We start from the raw sequence: 18,216 nt of genomic DNA on the forward strand, positions 1-18,216 counted from the left end.
GACTGTAGATACCTGGATTTACAGATCTTTCTCAACTTACAATGGGGTTACATCCCAGTGAACCCATTTTAAGTTGAAAATGTTATATGTCAAGAATGTGCTTAATACATCTAATCTACTAAATAGCATAGTTTAGTTCAGCCTACCTTAAACATGCTCAGAACACATATGTTAGTCTATAGTTGCGCAAAATCACCTGCCACAAAGTTTATTTTATTATAAACATTGAATATCTCATGTAACTTATTGAATACTGTACTGAAAGTGAGAAACAGAATAGTTGTATGGGTACAGAATGTGGTTGTAAATGTATTGGTTGTTTATCCACATGATTGCATGGCTGACTGGGAGCTGTGGCTTGCTGCTGCCGCCCAGCATTATGAGAGAGTATCATACTGCGTATTGCTAGTCTAAGAAAGGACCAAAATTCAAAATTCCAAGTACAGTTTCTACTCAATGCATATGGCTTTTCTACCATTGTAAAGTGGAAAAAACTGTAAATGGTACTGTCATAAGTTGGGGACCATCTGTATTTCTGCTGTATTCATTATGTTCCATTGATCTATGTGTCTGTTTTTATGCCAGTATTCTACTGTTTTTATTACTGTATCTTTGTAATATAGTTCAAAATCAGAAAGTTTGGTGCCTCCAGCTTTGTTTTTCTTTCTCAAGATTGTTTGGCTTGTTCAAGGTTTTTTTGTGGTTCCATATGAATTTTAAGATTCCTTTTTCTATTTCTGTGAAAATGTCATTAGAATTTTGATAAGGATTACATTGAATCAGTAGATTGCTTTAGGTAATGTGGACATTTAGAGAATATTCATTCTTCTAATCCATGACTGCAGGATATCTTTTTATTTGTGTTCTCTTCAATTCTTTTTAATCAGTGTTTTATAGTTTCTGATGTACAGATCTTTCACCTCTTTGGTCAGATTTATTACTAAGTGTTCTATTCTTTTTGATGGTTTTATAAGTGGATTATTTTTATCATTTCTCTCTCAGATAGTTCATTGTTAGTATATAGAAACATAACTGATTTTTATACACTGAGTTGTATCTTGCTATTTTACTGAATTTGTTTATTAGTTCTAACAGTTTTTGGTGTAGTCTTTAGGATTTTCTATATGTAAGATCCTATCATTGTAAATAGAGACAATTTAACTTCTTCCTTTACAAAATGGATGCCTTTATTTTTCTTGTCTAATGCTTTGGCTAGGACTTCTAGTACTATGTTAAATAAAAGTGGGGAGAGTAGGCATCCTTTTCTGGTTCCTGATCTTACAAGAATAGCTTATAGTAATATTAATGAAAGAATTATATTTGCTTAATTGGGATAATATCAGAAAACACCTTTTGATAAAAATCCATCAATGTTGGTATAATTGGGTTAAAATATTCCTTAATAAACTGAGAGTTAAAAGGTTCTGGCTCAAAAGAGCAGGAACAAAATGGTGGGGTCATAATTTCATGTACTATTTGTTTCCCACTCACACTGGATTAAAAACATCATGCTATACATTTCATTTGGTCTCCAATATTCATTAAAAATTATAAATGGTTTTAAATAAATACTATTATACAGCTAATATATTTTACCTCTTAAAAAAAAGAATAGCTTATAGCATTTTACCTTTTTTTTGGTTAACCATCCACTCTTCCCTTTACTTATTTATTTATTTTAAAATTAAATGCTTTACTGAGGTAACGTTGGTTTATAACATTATATATGTTCCATGTGTACAACATCACATTTTGTATACACTGCAGTGTGCTCACCACCAAAAGTTTAGTTTCCATCCGTTCACTGTACAGTTGACCCCCTTTACCCATCTTGCCCTCCCTTCACTCTGCTTCCCTTCTGGTAACCACTACTCCATTCTGTGTATCTATGTTTTTGTTTTTGTTTTGTTTGTTTGTTTGTATATTCCACATGTGAATGGAAGCATACAGTATTTGTCTTTCTCTGGCTCATTTCACTTAGCAAATACCCTCAAGGTCTACCCATGTTGCAAATGGCAAGATTTCTTTCTTTCCTTCCTTTCTCCCTCCCTCCCTCCCTCCCTCCCTCCTTCCCTCCTTCTTTCCTTCCTTCCTTCCTTCCTTCCTTCCTTTCTTTCTTTCTTTCTTTATCTCTCTCTCTCTCTCTCTTTCTTTCACTGAGTAGTATTGCATTATATATATACCACATCATCTTTATCCATTCATCTGTTTATGGCCACATAGGTTGTTTCCATATCTTGGCTATTTTAATGCTGCAGTGAACATAGCGGTGCATATATCTTTTTAAATAAGTGTTTTCATATTTTTTGTATAAATACCCAGAAATGAAATAGCTGGATCCTATAGTAGTTCTATTCTTAATTTCATTAGAAATCTCCATACTCTTTTCCATAGTGGCTGAACCAGTTTACATTTCCACCAGCAGCATATGGGGATTTCTTTGTCATTGACTTTTGGCAGTTTTAATATAATGTGTCTTGGAGAAGGTCTTTTTGCATTGAGGTAATTAGGTGTTCTCTTAGCTTCACGCACTTATATATCCAGTTCCTTTCCCAGGTTTAGGAAGTTCTCAGTTATTATTTCTTTAAATGAACTCTCTGTTCCCTTCTCCCTCTCTTCTCCTTGTGGGATACCCATTATCCTTATGTTGTCCTTCCTAATGGATTCCAATAGTTCTTTTAGAATTTCTTCAATTTTTTTTAACACCCTATTTCTCTCTCCTCTTCAACCAGAATCATGTCTAGATTTCTATCTTCGGGCTCCCTAATTCTCTCTTCCATGGGATGCCCTATTTCCAATGCTTTATAACAGCGGTCCCCAACCTTTTTCGCATCAGGGACGGGTTGTGTGGAAGACTGTTTTTCCATGAACGGGGGCAGTGGGTGATGGTTCAGGCAGTCATGTGAGTGATGGGGAGCGATGGGGATCGGCAGATGAAGCTTCGCTCACTGGCCCGCCACTCACTTCCTGTTGTGCGGCCCAATTCCTAACAGGTGGCCCAGGGGCTGGGGACGCCTGCTTTATAATGTGTTCTTCATCTCATTTATTGCATGCTTCAGCTCCAGATTTTTTTTTTTTAATGTTTCAGTCTCTTTGGTAAGGTATTCTTTCTATTCATTAATTTCATTCCTTAGCTCATTGAACTGCCTATCTGAGTTTTGCTGTATCATGTTGAGTTTGAGTTTCTTCACGACAGCTCTCTTGAATTGTCTATCAATTAGATCTCAATACTCTGTAATTTTCAGTTTGGCTTCTGGAGAATTTTTATGCCATTGTTACGATGGTGCTTGATGAGTTGTTCTTCTTCTGGTGCATTTGAAGTAGCAAACACCTTTCTTCATTAGGTAAAGGTGCTTTGTCTTTCTTTTAAACTTGTTTCTAACAATTCAACAGGCTTGTAATTGGAGGCCTTTTTGTTTGTTTTCAGTAGATGACACTATAACACAGGTTTTTGGTTTCTCTTACTTCAGCTGCCTCTGGCTATATTTGAGAATTGGCACTTTCCACCCCACTGCCTTTGCCAGAGGTGTTGTTCGGTGCCCCCACTGTCACTGGTGCCTTGCTCTTGCTGGTGTCACTGCTATTGCTGGCATTGCCGCCTGGGGCACCAGAAAGGCAGGCACCAGGGTCGTCTGGGCTGTGGGCTTCACTGCCGAGGGGGGAGGGTGGGAGTTGGAGGGCAATTGGAGCTATGGTCACCTCTGCTGCATTAGGGGTTTTCAGGTTCATGGGTGCTGCTGCTGTGGGTGGGAGGGTGGGGGTCCAGAGTTGGAGGTGCTTCCACAGCTGAAGGGACAGAGTCACAGGTCCTGCTGCCACTTCTCAGTTCCCTGTGGCTGTGGGTGCTGTTGTGACTGGGAGGTCAGAATTGTGTGCAATGCCCCCCCCCCCGCTACTCCTGGATTCTCTGGGGCTGTGGGCTTAGATGCCATGACTGGGTGCCAGGATCTCAGGCATTGCCTCACCTGTTCCCTCCATTCTGCCTCCTCTATGTGTTCCAATCCACCCACCTTTAAATGTAGAGATGTGTGGAATTTTCTGGCATCCTCATGTGTTGGGCAGAGTTCCCTTTGTTGAGTTATGGACGTTTAACTGGTTGTAGATTGAAGGTGGGGACAAAGGGAGTGTCTCACACTGCTGTAATGCTGATGTCACTCCCCTCACCGTTGAGTATGTTAGCGCTGGGCTTGTCATATATGTTGAGATACATTCCTTTATTTTGTTGAGATACATTCCTTCTATACATAATTTGTTGGGAGGAGTTTTTATCATGAAAGGATGTTAAATTTTGTCTAATGTTTTTTCTCCATCTATTGAGATGACAGTATGATTTTTATCCTTTATTCTATTAATGTGGTACATCATATTTATTGTTTTGCATATTTTGAACCACCCATATATCTCAAGGATAAATCTGGCTTAATCATGGTGTGTGATCCTTCTTTTTTTTTTAATTTTTTTAAAAATTTATTTATTTTATTTATTTATTTTTGGCTCTGTTGGGTCTTCGCTGCTGTGCGCGGGCTCTCTCAAGTTGAGGCGAGCAGGGGCTACTCTTCATTGTGGTGCGTGGGCCTCTCACTGCAGTGGCCTCTCTTGCTGCGGAGCACAGACTCCAGGCACGTGGGCTTCAGCAGTTGTGGCTCACGTGCCCAGCAGCTGTGGCTCACCAGCTCTAGAGCGCAGGCTCAGTAGTCGTGGCGTATGGCTTAGTTTCTCCACGGCATGTGGGATCTTCCCGGACCAGGGCTCAAACCCGTGTCCCCTGCATTGGCAGGCAGACTCTTAACCACTGCGCCACCAGGGAAGCCCGGTGTGTGATCCTTCTTATGTGCTCTTGTATTCAGTTTGCTAGCATTGTGTTGAGAATTTTTGCATCTATGTTCATCAGGAATATTGGCCTGTAATTTTCTTTTTTTGTACTTATGTCACACTTCAAAAGGAATTTTATTATTCCAGAAGTCTGAGTCCAGAAAAATGGTGTTTGCCGTAAGAATTTCCTTTCAGGGCAATAGTTTTAACTTTTATGAACAATTTTTAAAAAAATTATCTTTAAGCAAATTATGTTTTTCTAGGTCAGAACCCCATTGAAATGATGATAAATTAATTACAAATGAGAGTTATTCCTGAAGAGTCAGGAGATCTCATGTAGGAAAATGGAGGTTTCATAGAGGGTGCTGGGCACAAGGTTTAGAAAACATCTATTTCAAAATGGACTAGGTGGATAAAGCAGTTGGGAGAGGAGACACCAAGAACAAAAGAGAAATGATAAATTGAGGCTTCTCAGTAATTAGAAAATTAATTACTAAGAGTTTGAAACATCTGCCTGAGCATTTGCAATAATTCTAAATTGGCATCTAAAAATTAGGAATTGAAATACGTGTTAAAAGACCAAGAATGTACAAAAGAGTCAACATAATCATAGTTGTCTTACAATGTACAGTATTTACATAGTCATAATGATATAAACAATGAATAGTGATATAATAAAAAATTGATATAAATATATTGCAGAAAATTGAGTGAGGGGAAGTTGTGTGTGTGTGTGTGTGTGTGTGTGTATGTATGTATCTGTTTGTGGGCACTTATTTTGTATGGGGTGGTGGTTGAGATGTAAGCCCTCATCTCACTTACCAGAAAGTCATTATACATTGTCTAAAAATGGATAACTCAGGAAATAAAAGTAGTAATTTTTAAAATAAATTTATTTTATTTATTTTTGGCTGCATTGAGTCTTCATTGCTGTGTGCAGGCTTTCTCTAGTTGTGGCAAGTGGGGGCTACTCTTCATTGCAGTTCGAGGGCTTCTCATTGCGGTGGCTTCTCTTGTTGCAGAACATGGGCTCTAGGCATGTGGGCTCAGTAGTTGTGGCTCGCAGGCTCTAGAGTGCAGGCTCAGTAGTTGTGGCGCATGGGCTTAGTTGCTCCACGGCATGTGGGATATTCCCGGACCAGGGCTCAAACCTGTGTCCCCTGCATTGGCAGGCAGATTCTTTAACCACTGCACTACCAGGGAAGCCCTAGTAATTATTTATAAATATGAAATTTAAATTTCAGAAGAAACTGCTAGAATGTTTCAAAGTGGCCACCTTTGGGAGGAGTATGAGGATTAAAGAAGATAGCATTGAAAGTTGCAAATAAATACACAACACATGTACAGTCACACAAACCATACATACATATACATCAGTTACAGAATTTGATTTTTAAAGTGAAATTAATACTTGATTCCTGTTTTTTCTTTCTGCGAGGACAGTAATTTCTTGAGTTAATAATGTAATATTTAGGAAGCCGGAAAAAGGCAAGTTCCTGGTGCAAAGGTTGCTCTGCAGCATAATTTAGGCATCGGAGGAGCAGTAGTGGTCACGCTGTACAAGATGGGTTTTCCTGAAGCTGCTAGTTCTTTTAGAACTCATCAAATGGAGGCTGCTCCAACCAGCTCTGCAGTTGATGGATTTAAGGCAAATCTTGTCTTTAAGGAGATTGAGAAGAAGCTTGAAGAGGAAGGGGAGCAGTGTGTGAAGAAAATTGGTGGTATTTTTGCCTTCAAGGTGAAGGATGGCCCTGGAGGTAAAGAAGCCACCAGGGTGGTGGATGTGAAGAATGGCAAAGGATCAGGGCTCCCTAACTCAGATAAGAAGGGCGACTGCACAATTGCAATGGCTGACTCGGACTTACTGGCTTTGATGACTGGTAAAATGAATCCTCAGTCGGCCTTCTTTCAAGGTAAATTGAAAATCACTGGCAACATGGGTCTGGCTATGAAGTTACAAAATCATCTTCAGCCAGGCAAAGCTAAGCTGTGAAGAACTCTCTTTGCCTACCTTTGAAAATCAAGATGAGATATATAGATATATGTCCATATATTTCATTGTCAGAACTTAGATTGAAACTACACATTGGCAAATAGCGTATTTGTTTTTAAATGGGTGTGACCAATCCTGTTTTTCCTAAGCTCTGGGTGAATAGAACCTGATGGTGTACTACTGCTTTGCTGAATTGCATACAACTGTGCATCACAAAGTTAATATGGTAATTGTGGTTTGGGGTAGAATAAAATTAGGAATAGCAAAATCCAAAAACTATGTAAACAAAAGCTCTCATTTTGCTTATAAAGTATATTTGAGGGGCTTCCCTGGTGGCTCAGTGGTTGAGAGTCCGCCTGCCGATGCAGGGAACACGGGTTCATGCCCCGGTCCGGGAGGATCCCACATGCCGCGGAGCGGCTGGGCTCGTGAGCCGTGGCCGCTGAGCCTGTGCGTCTGGAGCCTGTGCTCCGCAACGGGAGAGGCCACAACAGGGAGAGGCCCGCGTACCGCAAAAAAAGAAAAAAAAAAAAAAGTATATTTGAGGATTATTCTGCTGAAGACTCAATTTAAGTTTTCCTTGGGAGAACTAGGGAAGAAACAATACCAGTAGCTGGCCAGTAATTAGTGTTGTGCACTTAATGACCTTAATCTGTTTTCCACTGATAATTTATAAAATTCTGTACTGGGATTTTTTTAAAAAAAATCTTTACAGTTTTGCATTTCATGCCATCAAAACAGTATTTTCTTCCCAAATCAAAGAAATATGATCAAGGCTGGGGAGAAAAAATATATAGCTGAAAAAAGGCCTATTTTATAAAACAAAAATATTTTTAAGTGAGTTTCCTTCTTGGAAAAAAATCAATGTATTAGAATCATAAAACACTGTTGTTAAAAATAATTGAACAAATAAAGTTTGCTTTGAGATGCACAGTTTTCAAATTATAATCTCGTATTAATTTAATTAAATTTGTAAAACTCTCCTTCCTTTGTTATAATTTTCCCTTTTCATATGTTTAGTTGAACAAGGCACATTTAATTTACCTTCCTAGTTTTGTTTTTTGTTTTTTTTTGTGGTACGCGGGCCTCTCACTGCTGCGGCCTCTCCCTCTGCGGAGCACAGGCTCCGGACGCGCAGGCCCAGCGGCCACGGCTCACGGGCCCAGCTGCTCCGCAGCACGTGGGATCCTCCCGGACCGGGGCACAAGCCCGCGTCCCCTGCATCGGCAGGCGGACTCTCAACCACTGCGCCACCAGGGAAGCCCCTTCCTAGTTTTTTAAATTCAATTTAAAGGAATACTACTTTTTATTCCTTTTTTTTTTTAAAGGTAAATTTCATATCAGACTTTGGCATGTGATGTGTTTTCCCTATTTTTACCTTCCTAGTTTTTCTCATGCTAATGTTATTTCTAATAACTCGGTAAGATGGGGGGTAAAATAATGTTTTTGGAAGAATGTTTAATAGAAAATTAAAATAGCTCTTCCTCAAAAAAAATGTAATATTTATATTTGAAGCATTTCATAATTTCTATTTGTATTAATGATCCTGTATGCTAATATATAGGTGTGCACAGATATATCTCAAAGCCTAGCTTGTATGAAAGTCATTTGTACCTATATTATGGCAACTCATTCTGTATGTCTAGGTGTCCTTCTGGGCCTGTAACTCATGTTTATAATGATGTTGGAACACCTTCACAGAGCTTTAACTCTTAATTGGTATGCAAATGTGGTATGTATTTTCCTGTTTTTCCATCAGTCTCACTTGTGTCTTATCAGCTAAAGTCCAGAAAGAGATTGACTGTGTGATTGGCAGACACCAGAGTCCCTGCATGCAGGACGGGAGCCACATGGATGCTGTGGTGCATGAGATCCAGAGATACATTGACCTTATCCCCACCAACCTGCCCCATGCAGTGTGACCCGTGATGTTAAATTCAGAAACTGTTTCATCCCCAGGGTGCTTTAAACATTTGATACAGGTTTTTGTGTGGACATAAATTTTCATTTCTTTTGGGTAAATACTGAGGAGTGGGAGTTTAAAGTTAAATGTTTAACTTTATTTAAAGTTTAAATAAGTTAAATTAAATGTTTAACTTTATTTAAAGTTTAACTTTATTTAAAAAACCCACCAAACTGTTTTCTAATACGGCTGTGACATTTTTCCCTCCTACTAGCAATATATGAAAGTTCCAATTGCTGGAGGTAGGTACCCTCCAACACTTGCCGTTGTTAGTGTTCTTAAATTTTATTTTATTTTATTTTTAATTTATTCTTATTTATGGCCTCTGCCCTATTTTTTGTTTTGATTGTTTCTGGTATTTATTGGCATTCCTCCAGCCAGATCACCTCGTTCTACCCAAAACAATCCAATACGTTTTGAAAACCATTTTGGAGGGGCTGTTCTTGGGTGGTGGTGGGAAAGGGAGTTTTGGCCAGAACGATATTGACTGGTAGGGGAAAAAAAAATCAGAAAAACACCAAACCAAGTACACGCCTCTCCCCACATACACACCTGTATTTATGTACCCGCACACATGGCCGGCCAAGCCGGCCCTTGGGGGCTTTGAACAATCATCTCAACGCCTCTTTCCGTTTCTCTTGTCCTGAGTATGGGTAGGGGCGAATGGGGAGAGATTTCAGATCTGTAAATATTTTTAAAGCGAAGAAAATAAAACATTTAAAGCATTGTCGTTAACTTTGGTGGAACTGATTGTCCGGTGTGCTAACGCTGGAGGTTTTCTCGCTTTTCCGTGTAAGGGCTTGCAGGCGCGTGTCAGATGTCTGACTCGCCCCACGTGGAAGGTGGGGCGGGGATCAGGGGTTAAGTGTTGGGACCTTGGGGCCACCCCGTGAAGCCACACCCCTTTCCGCTGGCTGGTGGTGCCCATAGTCCCCGAGCGGGCTGAGGCTCAGCCCGGCTGGAATCCAACTCTGGATCCCGCGCAGACAGGGTCGGACGGCGGGTGGAGGCAGGCCTCACTGCTGAAGCGGTGGCCTCTCCGAACACGCTTTTTTGCAGCACAGGGGGTGCGTAGGGGTTGGCAGCAGCGAGGCGCCGTGCGACGTGGTCCAACCTGTGACACGAGCCTCCCCTCCGAGGGCGCAGGGCAGGTGGGGCGGCGCTGCCTGGACCAGGTATAGCGCCCGACTTGCTCATCCGCCATCCTGGCGCGACAGCCTGGCAGCGCTCTCAGCTCCGGAGCCGGTGGCACAGTTGCGGGTTCCCCGCGCGGCGCGGGAACTGGGGGCAGAAAGACGGCCCTTCGCCTGAAGCGTCATGAGGCCGGAGACTAGGCAGAGAAAGCTCGAGAGACAAAGGCTCCTCCCCACACTGCTGTGTTGTTTACGGTTTGCATTGTGCTGGCTAAGAGGCTGGGTCGCGGGCAAGCACGTGGCCGCTGGCCCTTAATGGAACCTGGGTGCGCTGTCTGCGTGCCCACCAACTTCCACGCCCCAACACTTGCCGCCGCACCGTCTAAATTTTAGACACTGAAGTGGCTGTGTAGTGATATCTCATTTTGTTTTACTTCTATTTTCTCGGTGAATAATGATATTTGGCTTCTTTTCATATGTTGATTGGCCATTCGTATGTGTTCACTGATAGTGTTTGCTCAAAGTCCTATTTTTTATTGAGTTTGCTTTATTTAATTATTGCAATTCTTTATATACTTCGTATGCAATCCCTTTGTCATGTCTCAGTGTTGCACATGTTTACTCCCGGTTTGTGTCTTTTTCTTTCTTTTTTTGGTTTCTAAGAATGTATTTCAAGGAGCAGAAGTTTAAAAAAAAAAAGAGCATAGTTTAAAATTTTTATGAAGTCCAGTTTATCGATTATTTCTCTTATGAGTTGGGCTTTTGTGTCATATTTATTTTCCAGCACATGCTATCAAATATTTATGCTTTTCTTTTTCAAGTTTTATACTTTTAGCGTTTATATTTAGCTCTATGATGCATTTAAAGTTCATTTTTACTTATGGAGTGAAGTAATGGTCATATTTCATTTCTTTTCTTTATGGTTATCTACTTGTCCCAGCACCATTTGCTGAAAATATACCTGATTTTAAAATCTTAAAGTAACATTTTCCTGTATTATTTGTTTTAAAATATGCAAGGCAATAATTTTAAAAACAGAATTATAGACCTTAAATACGATAAACTTAAGGGGTGCAATTACCCCCAGTTTTGAATTTAAAAGATTTTAAAATTTAAATAATATTTAAACATACAGTGGATATAAATAGTATAATATATGAAATACATATGAAATTGTGTATATATCTACATTGTAACTACCTGTCTGTCATCTGTCTATCACACTTAACACCTAAATACTTCAGTATGTATCTTCTAAGGACAAATGAACAAGGACTTTATCTACATAACAATAAAAGCATTCACACTAAAGGAATTATCATCTATACAATTTTTTTTCTAATATATATATATACTATAATTACATTTTCTCAGTTATCCTAAAATATCTTGTGTAGCTTTTTTTGAGGGGGCATCTAGTGTCCAATCAAGGAACAAGTATTTAATTTGTTTATCTGCCCCTTTACTCCCCTGTTATCAAGGACAGTTCCTTTTCCTATGTTTATTTCATTTTAATACACTGACAATTTCGAAGAGTCCAGGACAATTGTCATATTAAATGTTCCTCAGTCTGGCTTTATGTGATTGTTTTCCTGAGATTAGATTCCAGTTGTGTGTATTTGGCAAGAAAATTACTTAGGTGATGTTGTGTATGTCCCACTGCATCACATTTCGGTTGAAGACATATAATGTCAGCTTATCCCATTATGGGTGATGCTAAGGTGATCACTTATTAAGGAGAAATCTGCCATATCTCTCCATTGCTGCGGTTCTGTTTTCATAGGTAATTAATTAAAAATCTGTGGCATGGTACTTTAAGACCTTGTGAATATACTGTTTCCCAAATAATTCATCCAACAGTTTTAGCATTAATTGATGATCTTTACTTGAATTGTTGAAAAATGAGAATTTTTCTAATTTTATCATCTCTCTTTGTTTTTTTAATCTAGAATTCATCCATAACAAAGTGTTCCCCCACATTTTAAAATTAAGAGAAACAAATATCATCCCAAAGATAAATGCTCACTGGTTGTTAGTGTACTTGTTGATATTATCCAAGAAGTCACTTTTCCTCTTGGGAAAATTTTCTTTCTTACTGCAGTAAAATAAGTATAACATAAAAATGACCATTTTAGCTATTTTGAAGTATACAATTCAGTGAAATTTAGTACATTCACAGTGTTGTGCAACCATAGCTACTATCTAGTTCCAGAACATTTTCATCACTGCAAAAGGAAATCCACCACCCGTTAAGCAGTCATTGCCCATTCCTCACTCCTTATAGCCCCCGACAACCACTAATCTGTCTCTGTATGGATTTGCCAGATGCCGTTTTTAATCAGATCAGACCTCTATTTTAAAAAGCCCTATAAACAGATTCCAAATACATCTGACTTTTCAAGAGTCCTCAGAGGCTTCCATTTTAAACTATGATCCACAAATGAGATGTAAGAAAGCTGAAATGATGAAATAGAGTCAAGCGTGGGATACAGACAGCAGTGTCCAAACGTTGTGATAAGTAAAGGGGATTCAGAGATCTAGCACCCAAGTAACCAAGTACGCAGTACTTCAAATGCTATTGGAGGACACTTTAGTAACATCACTGCCACTGGTCTTAAACTCATCCCTGTTTATTACTTGGTCGGTCTGTCTGGAATTGCCACTGCCCTTCTTTGGACCTGGGACTCCTCATCTCTAGATCAAAAGATGGGACTAAATGACTTGTAACATTTCTACCGCTCCACCACCTCTTTATAATTCATTTATCTTCATCTTTCATTTCAGGGCACGACTATAGTAACATTGCTGAGTTCTTTGCTACATGATGACAAAGAATTCCCCAACCCAGAGGTGTTTGACCCAGTCCACTTCCTGGATGAGAGTGGCAACTTTAAGAAGTGGGACTACTTCATGGCTTTCTCAGCAGGTAATAAAAATTAATTTCCTTAGGTACTTAGGGAACAAGACACCTTTCTGGAGTTGGTTGGAACTTAATGATGCCCACTCTGGGGCTGAGAATCTGTGACCCTTTTTCCTTGGAGTTCAGGGACATCTATTTATTGTGAAGCCTGTTATTTTGTGAACAATCAGTTGGGTGTGTATTCAGAGTAACATTTTTGGGGTTTGGTTTTGTTTTTCTAAAATCGTTCTTGAGGCAGGTGTGGTATATATGAGAGTGTATCACAGTGGGCATCAGAAAATCTCAGTTTAAATCCTGGTTTTATTAATTATGAGCTATGTGACACTGGATGTTTCTGTTTACCCAGAATCTTCCTTTTACTCATTTGAAAAATACAAAATTACAGTCTCTACCTTCCAATGTTTATTTTGGTGGGGTAGATGTGGAGTTTCAAGGAAAGAGTCATGTACATTTACTTATATAATTACTTTATCTTTGGTCATTCAAGATGTTTGAATTAAGTTAGTGTTAACCACGAATTCCAAGAATGTAGATCTGGTTGAAATCAAGCGATGTTTATTTGGGGTTTGTTAGGACCGTAGCCCAGGAGACACAGATCTAAGAATCACTTAAATTGTGTTCTTCCAGACTACAAAATGGGGAAATTTATAAAGGCAGAAAACCACAAGGCCACATAAATTTTTTGTCAAGAATTAGAATTGTAGATGACAATATGTAAGGATGCTTGTAAGCAAGAATTGGTTGGGGTTCGAAATGGTTACATAGTTGTGAAGGGGGAGGGGAACTTTGAAAATACAAAATTGTAGCAAGCACCTGTTAGCATATATTGTTTTGAAAATGGCTGGTGGAGTCCTTGAGTTTGACACAGTTGGGAATTCAAGTTCTCAGTGATGCAGGAACATGTCTAAACACATCCACAATGAGTATGTAGCTTCATTTTAGGTGTCTGAACCATAGTTATTCCATTCTGATTTTTAAAGGATCTTAAATATGTCATCATTAACTATATTATGTATAGGCAAATGTAATATTAATACAGTACATTAAAATATTTAAAAACCTTTCATTTTCAGGGACAAAGTGTCCTAGTGTTAGATATAACATTACAAGATAAACATTAAAAAACAAAATAAAAAATCTTAAAATTTGTATGGAAACACATAAGACCCCAAATAGCCAAAGCAGTCTTGGGGGGAAAAACGGAGCTGGAGGAATCAGACTCCCTGACTTCAGACTATGCTACAAAGCTACAGTAATCAAGACAATATGGTACTGGCACAAAAACAAATATAGATCAGTGGAACAGGATAGAAAGCCCAGAGATAAACCCACGCACCTACGGTCAACTAATCTATGACAAAGGAGGCAAGGATATACAATGGAGAAAAGACAGTCTCTTCAATAAGTGGTGCTGGGAAAACTGGACAGCTACATGTAAAAGAATGAAATTAGAACACTTCCTAACACCATACACAAAAATAAACTCAAAATGGATTAGAGACCTAAATGTAAGACCGGACACTATAAAACTCTTAGAGGAAAACATAGGGCTTCTCTGGTGGCGCAGTGGTTGAGAGTCCGCCTGCCGATGCAGGGGACACGGGTTCGTGCCCTGGTCTGGGAAGATCCCACATGCCGTGGAGCGGCTGGGCCCGTGAGCCATGGCCGCTGAGCCTGCGCGTCCGCAGCCTGTGCTCCGCAACGGGAGAGGCCACAACAGTGAGAGGCCCGCGTACCGCAAAAAAAAAAAAAAAGAAAAAAGAAAACATAGGAAGAACACTATTTGGCATAAATTACAGCAAGATCTTTTTTGATCCACCTCCTAGAGTAATGGAAATAAAAACAAAAATAAACAAATGGAACTTAATGAAACTTAAAAGCTTTTGAAAAGCAAACTACAAACAAGATGAAAAGGCAACCTTCAGAATGGGAGAAAATATTTGCAAACGAATCAACAGACAAAGGATTAATCTCCAAAATATATAAACAGCTCATGCAGCTCAATATTAAAAAAAAAAAATCCAATCAAAAAATGGGCAGAAGACCTAAATAGACATTTCTCCAAAGAAGACATACAGATGGCCAAGAAGCACATGAAAAGCTGCTCAACATCACTAATTATTAGAGAAATGCAAATCAAAACTACCATGAAGTATCACCTCACACCAGTTAGAATGGGCATCAACAGAAAATCTACAAACAACAAATGCTGGAGAGGGTGTGGAGAAAAGGGAACCCTCTTGCACTGTTGGTGGGAATGTAAATGGATACAGCCACTATGGAGAACAGTATGGAGGTTCCTTAAAAAACTAAAAATAGAATTACCATATGACCCAGCAATCCCACTACTGGGCATATACCCAGAGAAAACCATAATTCAAAAAGACACATGCACCCCAATGTTCATTGCAGCACTGTTTACAATAGCCAGGACATGGAAGCAACCTAAGTGTCCATCAACAGAGGAATGGATAAAGAAGATGTGGCACATATATACAATGGAATATTACTCAGCCATAAAAAGGAACGAAACTGGGTCATTTGTAGAGACATGGATGAATCTAGAGACTGTCATACAGAGTGAAGTAAGTCAGAGAAAAACAAATATCGTATATTAATGCATATATGTGGAACCTAGAAAAATGATACAGATGAACTGGTTTGCAGGGCAGAAATTGAGACACAGATGTAGAGAACAAACGTATGGACACTAAGGGGGGAAGTGGGGGAGGGGTGGTGTGATGAATTGGGAGATTGGGATTGACATATATACACTAATATGTATAAAATGGATAACTAATAAGAACCTGCTGTATAAAATAAAATTCAAAGAAAAAAGTAATAAGTACATTTTGATTTTTTGTTGATCATTTGGTTTGTTGACCATTTGGATTTCCTGTGTCATGAAGATGTTCAGGGTTTTTATATTCCTATATTTATGTTTTCTTTTTTTTAATGGATTCATAGGAATTTTTTCTACATTCAGGATATAAATTTTTTGTTCATTTATCAGTATTGTAGTGGTCTCTCCCATCCTGTGTCATTTTGTGTTTTGTTTTTTAAAAAAAAACAAAACACAAAATAAAAAAAGGCATAGAAGACACTGATTGGCCTCAGAGTCATAAATCCCCAACTGGTCATTGTTTGAATCCAGAGTTATAAGCCTTTTTTCGGCCTCAAATTATTTATTTCAATGGTTCTCAATCCTGGCTGCGCAGTGGGACTCCCCTCTCCCCTTTTTTAAAAAATTATCAGTACCTCGACCCAATCCCAGTACAGTTAAACCAGAATCTCTAGAATGTCCTTGGACACAGAGAAAACAAGACTAAAAGTTTATTTTTATCAGTGGGGCAAGGTCTACTCAGAATGGGAGTGCAAAGTAGCTGTACTTGATTGGTCTGTTTCTGTCAGAGAGGCACAAGTTGAATTAGCAGGGACTGTCATAAAAGCTTTAGATTTCAGGCTCCCAGCTGTCTGAGTAAGAAGAGAAGGTTTCTGTGGATCCGGCTGTGCTCTGTCTCTCCTGTCTGCTTCTCCTGTCACTCTGGAAACAGCTCTGGGAAAGGGCAGCTCCCTCCTGGCCCCGACTCCTCTCCCAATTCCTGGAAATATCCTTAGATATTAGATGTTAAGGACATCAGCAAATCCTTAATCAATGTAAGTAGGTTTTATGCTTCTTCACTGTCTTGCAAACGGTAAGTAAATTAATCCCAATGATGAAACTCATACATACTGTTATGGGCACACTGTCAAAACAGGTCAGCGTGAAGTAAATTACTTCCTGTAAATTTTGACCTTTTTCTTGCCTTTTCAGGCCTGTCATTGTCATAAATAGATGAGCAAAGTAATGTGTTTTGTGAATGGAGAAACATGTAGGTGTTTGTATGGTAGAATCAAAATAATAAAGTGTCAAAAGCTTGTACTGTTTCTTCCCTTCTTTGTTTCACAGCCATTTGCTATGATTTGGCACTGAAGGTAAGTGGTAAGTGAAGTGTTTTGTGATTCGAAATTTTCTTCCAGAAGTCATGTACTATATAAGCTGTGTGTTTTGTTCAGATGGCCATGAAAACAGAACTTTTCTGAAGAAGGGCATTGTGCCTGATGTTAAGGAAGTAGCTTGGGGTCAGGGCCAGCATGAGTGAATGAAAGAAAGTAGTCATCAGTCAGGGTCCAACTGATGGTAATGGTGTTCATTTGGATTCTGCAGGGAGCTGCTGCCTGTAGCCTATGAATGCTGCAGGATGGAAGATACTCTTCTTCCATGAGATGCTGCACGTCCTGGCACTGCCTGTATGATGCCTGCTTTCTTTCTGTGTTAGTAATACCAGCAGATCTCAAACTAGGCTGGGCATTAAAATTATTTGAATTTATTTTTTATAATATAGATTCTAGTATGCATCATAGGGCTACAGAATCAGAATTCTAATGACTGCTGTACAGGTGATTCTGAAGCAGTCAGCTGGCTGTTGGTCCAGAGGTGGGCATTGAGGATCGGTACCTTTCTCAAGGATCAGAGGGTGAATACGAAGAGCTTCAAATTTGAATCCTCTATATAGTAGCCCTGGGATGCTGGAAATGGAACAGAATTCCTTAACCTCAGTTTCCTTATTTATAAGTGGGGCAAATAAGCCTGCTGAAGGTGCTGATATGAGGATTAATTGTAATCTGTGTATCAGCTACTCGGGCCATTGCCTGACACATCAGTGGTAGCTATAACAATCACCATAATATTTATGTAATAAATTCAGAAGTATTTTAGGCTACATGTGGCAGAATAAAAACATAATAGTAGGATGATAATATATTCTGCATTAGGTACAATATATTGACTTTTGCTATTACATGTATGTCCATTCCCAGCTCTCAAAAGTCTATGGCCCTGTGTTCACTGTGTATTTTGGAATGAAGCCAACGGTGGTCTTGCATGGATATGAAGCAGTGAAGGAAGCTCTGATTGATCTGGGAGAGGAGTTTTCTAGAAGAGGCAGTGTCCCAATGCTTGAAAGAGCTACTAAGGGACATGGTAGGTGTGCATGTGCACATGTTCAGCATTGATAATGGGTGGGGGTGGAGAGGATAAAAACAGGAATTTGAAGAGCCCCCAGCAGAGCTTGGTTCACCTGAAAGGCTGCCAAGTGTCAGCTCACTCCTCCTTCCCTAGTACCTCCACCCTAGTTTCTGTTTCCCCTCCCGGTAGGAATCATGTTCAACAATGGGAAAATATGGGAGGAGACCCGGTGCTTCTCCCTCATGACCCTGCGGAATTTCGGGATGGGGAAGAGGAGCATTGAGGACCGAGTTCAAGAGGAAGCCCACTGCCTTGTAGAGGAGTTGAGAAAAACCAACAGTGGGTGATGCTATGCTCTGTCACTCTGACCTTAACAGTTGGCTCTCT

The 18,216-nt window shown here is 39.5% G+C and overlaps 2 pseudogenes across 1 annotated transcript in view; both read left to right on the forward strand.

Annotated features, from left to right (window-relative positions):
- The window catches only part of LOC111172669 (cytochrome P450 2C18-like), a 65,954-nt pseudogene that overhangs the window by 27,040 nt on the left and 20,698 nt on the right, over window positions 1-18,216 (forward strand). The window contains exons 8-9 of the transcript XR_016388006.1: window positions 8,585-8,765; window positions 12,686-12,827. The product of XR_016388006.1 is annotated as a cytochrome P450 2C18-like (transcript). The remainder of the gene's footprint in view (window positions 1-8,584; window positions 8,766-12,685; window positions 12,828-18,216) is intronic.
- LOC149747290 (sterol carrier protein 2 pseudogene) lies at window positions 3,696-9,748 on the forward strand (annotated as a pseudogene).

Source organism: Delphinapterus leucas, chromosome 16 (genome assembly GCF_059928025.1).
Source record: "Delphinapterus leucas isolate spDelLeu-1000000601 "Yukka" chromosome 16, BTC_Dleu_Yukka2, whole genome shotgun sequence".
Lineage (NCBI taxonomy): Eukaryota > Metazoa > Chordata > Mammalia > Artiodactyla > Monodontidae > Delphinapterus > Delphinapterus leucas.